At 44.6% G+C, this 13411-nt stretch overlaps 1 pseudogene across 1 annotated transcript in view; it reads left to right on the top strand.

The window, feature by feature from the left end:
* Positions 1 to 11979, top strand: part of LOC308610339 (ubiquitin-like modifier-activating enzyme 1) — a 50679-nt pseudogene extending 38700 nt beyond the window's left edge. The window contains exons 4-21 of the transcript in view: positions 58 to 155; positions 242 to 388; positions 512 to 687; positions 807 to 911; positions 1002 to 1082; positions 1413 to 1568; positions 4004 to 4170; positions 4293 to 4489; positions 6123 to 6187; positions 6409 to 6604; positions 7265 to 7326; positions 7449 to 7635; positions 9513 to 9667; positions 9766 to 9858; positions 9982 to 10163; positions 10450 to 10551; positions 10656 to 10728; positions 11843 to 11979. The product of the transcript in view is annotated as a ubiquitin-like modifier-activating enzyme 1 (transcript). The remainder of the gene's footprint in view (positions 1 to 57; positions 156 to 241; positions 389 to 511; positions 688 to 806; positions 912 to 1001; positions 1083 to 1412; positions 1569 to 4003; positions 4171 to 4292; positions 4490 to 6122; positions 6188 to 6408; positions 6605 to 7264; positions 7327 to 7448; positions 7636 to 9512; positions 9668 to 9765; positions 9859 to 9981; positions 10164 to 10449; positions 10552 to 10655; positions 10729 to 11842) is intronic.
* The last annotated feature ends 1432 nt before the right edge of the window (positions 11980 to 13411 follow it).

The following is a 13411-nucleotide window of genomic DNA, read 5'->3' as shown; positions in this document are numbered from 1 at the left end:
GTTGATCTTGGGAGGGAATGAATTGACAGATAACCCTTCATTCTTTTCATCCCCCAGGTCCCTACACCTTTAGTATCTGTGATACCTCCAATTTCTCTGACTACATCTGTGGAGGCATTGTCAGTCAAGTCAAAGTAACTAAGAGGATAAGCTTTGTGACTATGAGCAGGAGGGTGTGTTGTAGGGTTCCAGGCATCTCCACGATTTTACTTTTTTGGTTCTGATATCTTGTTCTTCACAGAAAACCTTGCCTACTTCACAGGCAGAGCCGGACTTTGTGATAACAAATTTTGTCAAGTATTCTCGCCCTCCTCAGCTACAAATTGGCTTCCAGGTCCTGCACCAGTTCCGTGCCCAGCATGGTCAGCCCTCTCGGCCCCACAATGAGGTAGATGGGTGGGCAAGCCAACCAGGTCCTTGAACCAAAGCTGCTCTATGCCTTTTCATCTACTTAGTTTTTCTACCTCTCCCTCTCCCCACAGTGGTGTGATTGTTCTTTTACTCCTTCCAGGGGGATGCAACAGAACTGGTGACCCTAGCACAGGCTTGAATTCTCAAGCTCTGCCACCAGTGCAGCAAAAGAGTCTGGATGAAGACCTCATCCAGAAGCCGGCTTATATGGCCCCTGGGGATCTGGCACCCATCAACTCCTTCACTGGTTGTGTGGCTGCCCAGGAGTTTATGAAGGTCAGCGTGAGTGGAGACGGACAGTGCTGGGCCTGGGCCAGGTTCCTTTCCAGCCCTGCTGCTTGCTTTCCAGCTCTGATTAACCAGCGATCACATTCTCTTTCTAACCGACTCCTCAGGGCTGCTCTGGAAAGTTTATGCCTGTTATACAGTAGCTGTATTTTGATGCCATTGAGTGTCTCCCTGTGGAAAAAGAGGCCTTTACAGAGGACACCTGCCTTCCAGTATGTGATTTGGGCCCATGGAGAAGACATTATTGTGGATCTTTTTAACGTGGCTTTTCCCTAACCCTCTCTTCCCTTCACATGACTCAGTGCCAGAACCATTATGATGGGCAGGTGGCTGTATTTGGCTCTGACCTGCAAGAGAAGCTGGGTAAGCAGAGATACTTCTTGGTGAGAGAACCTTGTGGTCAAAAGCTACCTTTAGGTCCCCTAGGCTCTGGCCACCTCTTCTGGAGTCTCCTCGTGGTGTACAAGGGATGGTGTTGGCTTGTACCCTCATCTCATCCCTCTTCCATTTTCTTCGCACCAGGTCCTTTATATCCTGGTCTTGTGCCTCTTTCTTTAGAGGACCATGGATTTTTATGGCACTGTGACTTAAATATGCAGTCATAGATCCTCTTACACTCTCTTGCCATCTGCAGGGGTAGTGAGGACTGAGGAGTGGTTTTGTTACCCAGTGACCCTAACCATCTTGTGTCTCTCTTCTTGGCCACCTCCCAGGTGGGTGCAGGGGCCGTTGGCTGTGAGCTACTCAAGACCTTTGCCATGACTGGGCTAGGCTGTGGGGAGGGTGTGGCAATCACCATTACAGACATGGACACCATAGTAAAATCCAATCTGAATCGACAGTTTCTGTTCCAACCTTGGGATATCAAGGTGAGTGGAATGGATATGGTATGTGGTTCAGCTTTGTTTTTCACTTTTCTCCTGTCTTTTTCTGGTTATCTGTCTTATTGCCTTTGGACTTTTTTTTTTTTTTTTGGTATGCGGGCCTCACACTGTTGTGGCCTCTGCCATTGTGGAGCGCAGGCTCTGGACCTTCAGGACCAGCGGCCATGGATCATGGGCACAGACGCTCCACGGAATGTGGGATCTTCCTGGATGAGGGAACGAACCCATGTCCCCGAAACGGCAGGTGGACTCTCAAGCACTGTGTCACCTGGGAAGACCACCTTAGGACTTTTTTGTTTGTCTCTTTCCTTCAGTTCTTACCTTATTTCTTTTCTCTACCACTCACTCTTTCTTCCAGGAGATATTTATTGAAAACTTATTACATCTTTCATTTGTGAGTTTAAACCTGTCCCCAGCCATCTTTTTTTTTCTTTGGTTTTTGGTTACGGCTAATGTGGAACTCTGGAAGCTAGATTATAGAGGGATCTATCTGGGGCGTCTCTGTAAAGTGCAGTGTTATTTTGCCTGCCCAGTGTTTATCTTTCCTTTCATTTTATCATGCAAATACTAGGTACTACTTAAGTAGTTAGAATATATAAGATAGCAAATGAAAGGTTTCTGCTTTTGTCTAGTGAGAAGACATAGTAAATGAGAGATTCTCTAATGCAGTGGAGGTTGGCAGCACTCTTTCCTCAAGTCCAAAAGATCACAACTCTTTTAAGAATACTAAGACATTATGTCCTTTTTATCCTCATTTTATCAGGTGAAAGGGTAATTTTCCACTCTGTTCTAGGAGGCTGTCCATAACCCAAAAACACAGTATTTTCCAAATGACCAGACCAATTCATGATGATACAGAACTGTGCATTAACTAAAGAGCCATTCAAAATACAAAGAAAGACAGAGGGTATTGTTGTGGATCAGTATTTTACCTTTCAACTAAACTTTAAAGAAATATCGCTTGTCAAGTTTTGATATATATATAATTTTAAATATCAACAGTCATCTGAAAATGTTATTGATTTTTTTTTTTCTGTGAGGCTGGATATCCCTGACATCTTTCAAGCAAAACATGTAATACATTAAAGTCAGTAAATAACGAAAATTCAGCTATCTTCTAAGACATTATATAAGTAAAATTTGTAAAACTGTAAATACAGATTGACTCCTGTCATTAACGCTTTGTATTGGAGTTTCTTTCATAGTGTTTGTAGTATATAATGGAATTATTCCATATTAATTAATTTATTTATTTATTTATTTTTGGCTGTGTTGGGGCTTCCTTTCTATGTGAGGTCTTTCTCTAGTTGTGGTAAGCGGGGACCATGCTTCATCGCAGTGCGCGGGCCTCTCACTAGTGCAGCCTGTCTTTTTGTGGAGCACAGGTTCCAGACGCGCTGGCTCAGTAGTTGTGGCTCTGGCCTAGTTGCTCCGTTGCATGTGGGATCTTCCAAGACCAGGGCTCAAAAACATTTCCTCTGCATTAGCAGGGAGATTCTAAACCACTGTGCCACCAGGGAAGCCCCTCCAATTTTAAATGGAGTAATAATATTTTAAAATGTTCTCAGATTAAATATCAAACGTAGGAAATCCTGATAGCTGTGCATCAGATAAAAAAGAAACCACAAACTTTGTTTTAACTTCATTTTGGACAACTGCTAGAGCAAATAATAAATACAATAGCACTGTATGTGGTTAGAACATAACAAGGTGAAACATACTGTGTAGGGGCAAGAATGAAAATCAAGATATAGAACTGGAAGTGCCATGAGAGGGTGGTTTGCAGTGTGGTAAAGGAAATCCACATTGGAAAGGTGGTATAACCGCAGAGAATTAAAGATGGTATACGAGAACAGGAAGAAATCTCAGGGAAGAGTATGCCAGGTGAAATTAACAGTGTGAGCAAAACCCTGAGTTTGGAATATGACTGCTATGTTTAAGGAGTAGAGACAGAGATAGATCATGGTAAGAGAGAAGGTTGTCAAAGGAATAGGGACCAGCTCATTTCACCCTTAGTGAAAGTGGGAATCAATAGAGGGTTTTGCGGAGAGGAATGTGATCTGACTTGGATTTTCAGAGGATCCTTTTTGTTTTTGTAAGTTCAGAGGACCTTGGTTTTCTTTGCGTGAATGCACTCCAACTCGGGGTGCTAGTAACGAAAAACAGTGGATGTTCGGTAGACAAAAGAACAGATACTCAACCCATTGTCTCCTATTGTATCACTGTTTTCCTTTTTTATTCACGCCATTCCTCATTTGTCCCAGCCCAAGCTGTGTGGCATTTGTCATAGACCACAGAGCCTCCTGACCTCAGAGCCTAGGTCTTGTGCATCATTACTTAAATCAGTTTTCAGAACAGCTCTGTAAAGTTTTGTTGGGTGATTATGTGAATGACAGTTCTGTTTCTCCATCACTACCCAGAAATTGAAGTCTGATACAGATGCTGCAGCTGTGAACCAGATAAACGCACACATCCGTGTGATGAGCCATCAGAACTGTGTGGGCCCTCACAGAGAGCATGTGTATGATTGATAAATTCCTCCAAAACCTGGATGGTGTGGACAATGCCTCGGACAATGTGGATGCCCGTGAGTTTTGGGGATGGGTGAGGACGAGGCGAGAGTAATGTGTGTGTTTTAGGGAGTGTGTGTCACCGTGTCCTATCCTGATGTTATTTTCCCCACCCTCACCTGCTGCAACTTTCTCACAGGCACGTATATGGACTGCTGCTGTGTGTTGTACCGAAAGCCTCTTCTGGAGTCAGGCACACTGGGTACCAAGGGTAATGTGTAAGGGTTTATCCCCTTCCTGACAGAGTCATACAGCTCCAGCCAGGACCCTCCTGACAAGTCCATCCCCAGGTGCACACTGAAGAACTTCCCGAATGTCATCGAGCACACTTTGCAGGTGATCAGCCTTGCAGGGAGAAAGAGGTGGAACAGATATGTACTGGGACAGTGTCTCAGTTGCCAAACTCTTGTTATTCCGATGATGAAGCCTCAGTGTATGTAATATCTGCCCTCTCTTTAACTCTCCTTCACTCACTTTAAACCTAGGAGCCTAACGCTTTTCATAATGATTTCTTTAACTTGAAATTTTTATTTTGCAAGCATACAGGGAAGTATTATTTATACCATGTGAAATACTTTATGTGAGAAGTGTATATCTAAACGGTGAGGATATGTTTCTTTGTGTACAGGATACTATTTTGTCGTTGAACAAAATTAACTTAATATCATCTCTGCTAGTTATTTAGATATCTCTAATATTAAGTCCATATTTAGGAATAATTCTCTAATTGTTTCCCAAAATATGTTTAATAGTTTGTCAGCATAGTTGTGTTTATATAGTACACATACATACAAAAGAGCATAACTCTCATGTACATTGACAAAGTAAAAGCACCCCATTAACTGGTCCTCAGAATTTGGCCCTAATTACAGTCCCCTTTCAAACCACAAATAACCATCCTTTTATCAAAATGATTCTTAACCCAGTCTTTGAGGCTATGTTTAGGAAGTATGGGAACAGGAAGAAAATGAGCAGTAACAGTTCAGTCTGTCACTTTTCCTTCCAGAAGGGAAGAGTTTATACTTGTGGAGTCAGTTCAGTATGTGTCTTTCTCCCTTTCCATGCATCCCATGTTGGTGTGTGTGTGTGTGTGTGTGTGTGTGTGTAGATACAGAGAGACGGAGAAAGAGATGTGTTTGTGTGTGTGTGTTCATTTCTATACATATAAATCCTCTACTAGGTTATGGTTCTATTATTGTGTTTCTCTCTACCCAGTATGCAGAAAGGCCAATAAAAAGGATTTTAAAACTAATATACTATGTGCCCTTGGACTTAACCACTTCATGCTTCAGATTCCTTATCTGTAAAATTGGAATGACAGTAGTAACTCTCACAGGAATTCTGAAAAACATGTATACTTAATATGCCCTTGTGACTTTCAAACTAAGCTTTAAATGTGTACATGTTTGCTTATTTCTTATTAACTCCCTGAGGTGTAGTTTTACTGTTACAGTGTTTGTCTTTAAAATGATGAAACACAAGTAAAGATATACCTGATTGTCACAAGACTGTGGCACAGCTGGCCTTTGAACCTGGATTTCGAGCATCAAGGTGCTCCAGATCACTTCACCAGTGACTATTTATCGACCTCCGAATTCACAGGGGTCAAACCTCTATCTTACTTTCTTCCCAGTCCCCAGAACCTGCATAGAGATCGTTCATGTTTTATTCTTGGTGTGAACTTTTTCTTGAATTGATGCATGACATACCTAGGGTAATGTGTACATCTTAATAAATTCTGCATGAATGTACACTTGTGTGTAAACCTCTTCCCAGATTAAGATCATAGGTTTTTACATTGAAGTGGTGAGGGCTTGACAAGTTTGACCAGACAGATTGGGAGGGTTTTCTTCCTCTGTTCTCCCATAACAGCCATGCTCTTCCTATTTGCTGTATTTCCTGATGGTGGTCCTAAGGCCTACAGAAACTTATTTGTTTCCCTTAACCCACGTAGTGTTGATTTGCTCTGTCTGCCGTGGATGAGTTTGAAGGTCTCTTCAAGCAGCCAGCAGAAAACGTCAACCAGTACCTAATGTGAGTAATTCTGTCCAAATCCTCGCTCACCGTGTCTGCTGCCTGTCAGTCAAAGCATTCTGTAACCAGTGTAACACTTAGGACCTGGTCTACTTTTCAAATAATCTAATGATTCCTTGGGCCTTATACATTTGGGAGTCAGCACTGACTTTTCATGCTGTTAAGCTCCCTCTGGGATCACTGTGTAACTCTGAGTTTGTGTCCTCTCTAATTCTTGATAGGGATTCAAAGTTTGTGGAGCAAACACTGCACCTGGCAGGCATCCAAACCCTAGAGGTGCTGCAGGCTGTGCAGCTCAGCCTGGTGCTTCAGCGGCCACATACATGGGCTGACTGTGTGACGTGGTCTTACTAGCACTGGCACAACCAGTGCTCCAACAACATCAGACAGCTGCTGCACAGCTTTCCTCCGAACCAGGTATTACACTCTTCTGGGCTCCATTTGTCAGAATAGGCTTACTGGAAGCAGTTTGTTAAACGCTTTTGACATGGTTCATTGCAGTTCATCCATTTGTGGCAAGACCACCAAGTCCCAGAGATCTCATTAAATGGTTAAGTGAGTGATTTTTGAAGTCAAAGACCTGTTCCTCCCAACCTCTCTCCTCTACCTGCCCAGCCCTGTTCTCTCAAGCAACATACTTGGTACCTATTCCCTTAGATATGACATGAGTCATTCCAGATTCCCTGTCAGGGCTATAGAGATTGTAGAAGAGAAATTTTGGTGTTAAGAGCACAGGACCTAGGTGGCTTCAAGTCTCAACTGCATTTGATATTGTGACTAATCATGTATTTTCTCTCTGTGCCTTAGTAGCCTCATGTAGGAAGTTGGAATAATGGTGACCTAATTTCATGAGAGTTCTATGAGGGTTGATTTATATTTACTAAGTTAATAAATTAAATATGTTACTACACGACTGGCAATCCATAAAAGTTTCATAAATAGCTCTGTGTCTGGCACAAAGGGAGTGCCCAGCGATATACTAATTTGGGACTTCCGGGCTTGAAAATGAGGAGTCACAATTATGAGAAAGACCTCTCCTCTCAGGTCCCACTCTCCCACATCTTTCTGTTTTCCTAGCTTACAAGCTCAGGAGCCCCTTTCTGGTCTGTGCACAGCCGCTCATCTTTGATGTCAGCAATGAAGTCTCCTCCCTCAGGTCTCCTACAGTCGGGTCAAATGTGGGTACGTGGATGGGAAGGAGGCTGCAGCTCCTAAGGTGAGTACTGATATGCTTACCCCTCCATACCTTGCCTTCTCTTAGCCCCTGCATCTGGACTAGGTGATAGCTGCTGCCAACCTGTTTGACCAGGCCTATGGGCTGAGGGGCTCTCAGGACCGAGCTTCTGTGATCATACTCATTCAGTCTGTGCAGGTCCTTGAGTTCACCCCAAAGTCTGGTGTCAAGATCCATGTTTCTGACCAGGAGCTGCAGACCACTTCGTGTGTTGGTGAGGATGTTTATCTAGTTGGCCTAGAGCTAGCATCCTACTTATCACCTACCTATGCAAGCCTCCCCTGTACTTGTGTTTTGCCACTGGCTCTGCTCTGAGATCTCAGGCCTCAGATTAATCCACACTGTCCTTTGGTCCTTGCTTCTTCCAATTTAAAATAAGGTTGGTTGGTTGAGGCAAGTTCTCTGATGCCCTACTACTTTGTTCTTCCCACTGTTTCTCCCTCAGGTGCACCAGTTGTCCAGCTCTTTTCTGTGTGTATGTTTGCTTTGTTTTGTTCTTTCTCTGTTTCTTTTTGTGTCCATATGCAGGGACAAATGGATATGATCTTTACCAGTAGGCTCTCTGCCTTGATTTCTTCCTTGATTCATTTCATTATAGATCTCCTCATCCACCTCCCCCCTTCTTTGGTATGCCTGTTTACCCTATTGTTATTTATTTATTTACTGATTTATTTATTTATTTAGGCTGTGTTGGGTCTTCGTTTCTGTGTGAGGGCTTTCACTTCTTGTGGCTCACGGGCCTACTTGCTCTGTGGCATGTGGGATCTTCCCAGACCAGGGCTCGAACCCGTGTCCCCTGCCCTGGCAGGCATATTTTCAACCACTGGGCCACCAGGGAAGGCCTAACCTATTTTTAACCTCCATATATCTTTCCTCATCTCCCTCTCTAGATAGCCCTCCTCATCTCTCCATCTCTAACTACCCCCCAACTCAAATTTCCCCCCCTCTACCCTATTCTGTCTCATGCTCTGTAAGTCTTCCTCTACATTTCATCTTCTTTGTATATATCCTTCAATTTCTTCGTCTGTATATCTCTCCCCTCCTGATGTATCCCCCGCATTTCCCTTCCGAAATAACTACTCTCTCATGCTCCTCTTTGTATATTTTCTTTATTTATCACCCTACGTGTCTCCCTTTCAGGTGTTTTGAACTTTCCCATTCTCTGAACGTTCTCATAATCTTCACATTTATCCTCCTTGGTCTCCCTCTTCAGATTTTTTCACGTCTCTCCCATTTCATATTACTCTCTTCTTGGCTGTCTGTACACTTTCCCCCTATGTTCCTTTCTGTATCTCTTATCCCTCTGTCTCTTGTTTTCCCTCGTATCTTCCTTCATGTCTCCCCATCTCTCTCTATGTCTTTCTCTTGAAGTATGTTCTCATTGACTCCTTTTTTTTTTTAATTGTGGTAAGAAACACAAAGGATTTACCATCTTTAAATATAGTAAACTTCCAGTTTGGAAGGCTTAATATTTAATGGAATGGATTTTAAGGCTTAATATTTCATTGGATGGATAGATCACATTTTTCTGTCCACTCATTCAGCAGTGAACAACTTCTGTGCTTTCACCTCTTATCTGTCATGATTAACGCTGCTGTCTATATCCTTTCTTAGTGGCTTTACCTGTTGCCCTCAGTGTCTCTACATATCTCCATGTCCCACACACCTGTCTACCTTTTTCTTTTCTGACATGTTTTCTGCCCTATCTTTCCCCCTTCTTTTCTCTTTCCCATGATGTCTCTCCTTTACAAATCCTTTATCTGCCTGAACATCTCTGCCCCACCCTGGATTCCTGCTGGCACCTCAGACCGTGAACAGGGATTTAACATGTATCTAAGGACTAACGTGTACTTCCTCCCTTTCCGCAGTGGATAATCACCTGCAGGAGCTCAAGCCATGCTGACCAACCAGAGAGCCTCCCTGGGTTCAAGATCTGCTGTGATGGGGACCTCAACCGTGTATGAGAAATGGCTGAGCCACCCTAAGTTTTTTGGGGATTACAGGCCTGACTGTAATTATGTTGTTGTTGTTGTTGTTGTTTTCGGTACGTGGCTTTCTCTCTCTTGTGGGCTCTCCCATTACTGAGCACAGGCGCCGGATGTGAAGGCTCAGCAAACATGGCTCCTGTGCCCAGCCGCTCCCTGGCATGTGGGATCTTCCCCGACTGGTGCACGGACCCGTTTCTCCTGCATCGGATGACCCAAGTATCTTTTGTGGTCTGGGCTAGTATTTGGCTGGTCTGGCAGGTAATTGAGGTGAATATACCTCAGTTCCCAGTATCCAGGAAAACTTTTTCTCCTTAACTCTGTCTCTCCTGTTCTTCCTCTGTCTCCACTCACAACAGGATGATGACAGCAACTTTCATATGCATTTCATTGTGGCTGTATCGAGTCTCCGGGCAGAGAGCTATAACATTCCCCCTGCTGACCGGCATAAGACTGCAATAGTCTATACCTAACCTTGCATAATTTTCCAAGTTTAACTCTGCCACATTTGAAGTCTTCTGTAGACCTTGAACGTCTCTAACAACTACGTCTTCTCATCACCTTCTGTATTACAGATCAAGCTGATTGCAGGGAAGATCATTCCAGCCATAGCAGCTATAGTTGGCCTTGCAGGTCTGGAGCTGTACAAGGTAGTTCAGGGACACCAACAGCTTGAGTCCTATAAGAACAGCTTCATCAACTTGGCCCTTCCTTTTTTTTCCGTTTCTCTGAGCCCCTTGCCCCACACCATCACCAGGTAAGGGCTTGCTTTTATAGAATCCTTTGGTGTTGCCCATCAGTGATTGATGCTATGTGTGTGTGTGCATGCGTAGAAGTTGTGTGTATCTTATTTCGGTAGAACTGGCTCTAGTTTTCATCATACCTGGTGAGAGGCTTTTTTAATTTTGTGTATCCTTTGTTCATTGTTTGAACCTGTGCAAAGTAGGAATGGAACTGGCATGTTTGTGAAATGAAGAGGAGCGTATGATTAGGGCTTGCTCCCATTTTACTCTTTGTGCTTTACTCTGTGCTTTGTCCCATAATACTACAACCAGCAGTGGTCACTGTGGGATTGCTTTGAGGTACAGTGGCTGCAGCCTAATGGTGAAGAGATGCCCCTCAAGCAGTTCCTTGACTATTTTAAGGTAAGACCCTTTCACTCACTGCACCTGTGGTGGTGGTTGCCCAGGTTACTGGTACTGTCCATCCCAGTGACCCTGTTGCCCCTCCTCGTTTCCACCCTCTTCAGACAGAGTACAAGTTAGAGATCATCATGCTGTTCCAGGGTGTATCTATGTTCTACTCCTTTATCAAGACAGCAAGTAAGATCAAAGATCAACTCAGGCTTGAGTTGGGTCAGTGTGCAAACAGAAACAGGTCCTGCCTGGGGTGGGAAACATCAGCTAGCTATGCAACTCATCTTCACTGTTCTCTTAACTTTGTCTCTGTAAGTCTTTCCTCTCTGTTTACTTCACAGACTCTCTTTCTCCTCACCCCAGGATGTCAGCAATAGTGAAACGAGTATCAAAGCAAAAGCTGGGACACCACATTCAAGCACTGTTTCTTGAGCTGTGCTGCAACTAGAGCGGCAATGATTTGGATGTCCCCTATGTACGATACACCATTCGCTATTCCCTCTACACCCATCTACCTCATTCTCAGTCAAATCAATCTATTTCCATTTCTCTTATAGTTGTCGCAAATGCTGAGCCTTAAGTTCTTCTGAGGACTTTTTGTTGTTGCTGCTGCTTTCTACTGTTTGGAGTTGGAATTCTTAATAAAGAGTTATTAATCCAATTGTGTCATATCCTTCTTTTGTCAAAGGCCCGTACCCTGTTGTCTGTGGGAAAGACCAGCCTTTCTTTAGCTCTGCAGGTTCAGGTGATAGTATGAAAGGCTCAGCCCCTCCCACCAGCATGGAATTTGCCTCACATCCAAGCTTATGAGAAAAGATTAAATCCACCTGTTCTGGTAAACCATTGGTTTGCTATTTTTTCCTTTGTCCTCTCTGTTTAAAAAGAAATAGAGGGGGAGTTCAGGAAGATGGCAGAAGAGTAAGTCACGGAGATCACCTTCCTCCCCACAGATACATCAGAAATACATCTACACGTGGAGCAACTCCTACAGAATACCTACTGAACGCTGGCAGAAGGCCTCAGGCCTCTCAAGAGGCCAGAAACTCCCCACATACCTGTGTAGGGCAAAAGAAATAAAAGGAAAAACAGAGACAAAAGAATAGGGCTGGGACCTGCACCAGTGGGAGGGAGCTGTGAAGGAGGAAAGGCTTCCATACACTAGGAGCCCCTTTGTGGGCGGAGACTGCTGGTGGTTGAGGGGTGTAGCTTTGCAACCACATAGGAGAGCACAGCAACGGGTGCGGAGGGCAAAGCAGAGAGGTTCCCACACAGAGTATCGGTGATGACTGGCACTCACCAGCCCAAGAGGCTGGTCTGCTCAATGGCCGGGGCATGCAGGAGCTGGGAGCTGAGACTCGGGCTTGGGTCAGAGCGCAAGGAGAGGACTGGAGTTGGCGGTGTGAACACAGCTTGAATGGGTTAGTGCAGCACGGCTAGCCGGGAGGGAGTCCGGGAAGAAGTCTGGAGCTTCCAGAGAGGCAAGAGACATTTTCTTCCCTCTTTGATTCCTGGTGCGTGAGGAGAGTGCTACTAAAAGGAGCTCCAGAGAAGGGTGCGAGTTGTGGCTATCAGCGTGACCCCAGAGATGGGCATGAGATGCTAAGGCTGCTGCTGCCACCACCTAGAATCCTGTGTAGAAGCACAGGTCCCTCCTCATGCCTCCGTGAACAGGAAGCAGAGCAGCCCGCCAGTGTCAGGGTCCCGAGATCCAGGGACAACTTCCCCAGGAGAATTAATTGTGCACCTCAGGCTGCTGCAAAGTCACGCCAGATTTGGACACCACAGGCCAGACCTGCATCCATATGCCTCCATCCCCACGGCCTGAGAGAGGCAGAGCTACTGAATCAGTGGCTCCTTTAACCCTGTCCTGTCTGAGCAAAGAACAGACACCCTCAGGCAAGCTACATGCAGAGGCAGGGCCAAATTCATAGTGGAAACACAGGAGCTGTGCGAGCAAAGAAGAGAAAGGGGGCTTCTCTGGTGGCACAATCATTGAGAATCCGCCTGCTAATGCAGGTAACACGGGTTCGAGCCCTGGTCTGGGAAGATCCCACATGCCACGTGGAGCAACTAGGCCCGTGAGCCACAACTACTGACCCTGCACGTCTGGAGCCTATGCTCCACAACAAGAGAGGACACGACAGTGAGAGGCCTGCACACTGTAATGAAGAGTGGCCACTGCTTGCCAAAACTAGATAAAGCCCTCACACAGAAATGAAAACCCAGTACAGTTAAAAATAAATAAATAAATGAAAGTACACTTAATTAAAAAATATATTTTTAAAAGATATTTCACACCAGGGTCAAAAACAAAAACAAACAACAAAACACAGACAACAAAAACAAAAAAAGATAAAGGGAGATCTCTCCCAGCAGCCTCAGGAGCAGCGGACTAATTCTCCACAATCAACTTCATGTACCCTGCATCAGTGGAATACCTGAATAGACAATGGTTCATCCCATATTGACGGGTGGACTTTGTGAGCAAGATATATTATTTATTCCTCTTTTCCTCTTTTTGTGAGTGTGTATGTGTATGCTTCTGTGTGAGATTTTGTTTGTATAGCTTTGCTTTCACAATTTGTCCTATGGTTCTGTCTGTCAATTTTTTTTTTTTTTTTTTTTTTTTTTTTTTTTTTGCGGTAGGCGGGCCTCTCACTGTTGTGGCCTCTCCCCTTGCAGAGCACAGGCTCCGGATGCGCAGGCCCAGCAGCCATGGCTCACGGGCCTAGCCGCTCTGCGGCATGTGGGATCTTCCCAGACCGGGGCACGAACCCGTGTCCCCTGCATCGGCAGGCGGACTCTCAACCACTGCGCCACCAGGGAAGCCCTGTCAATTTTTTTTTTACTTATAAAATATTTCTTTCCT

This window comes from Mesoplodon bidens, assembly GCF_964165515.1.
Source record: "Mesoplodon bidens genome assembly, contig: HAP1_SCAFFOLD_523, whole genome shotgun sequence".
Lineage (NCBI taxonomy): Eukaryota > Metazoa > Chordata > Mammalia > Artiodactyla > Ziphiidae > Mesoplodon > Mesoplodon bidens.
Note: the sequence above shows the minus strand (reverse complement) of the source record. Positions and strands in the feature narration are given on the sequence as shown.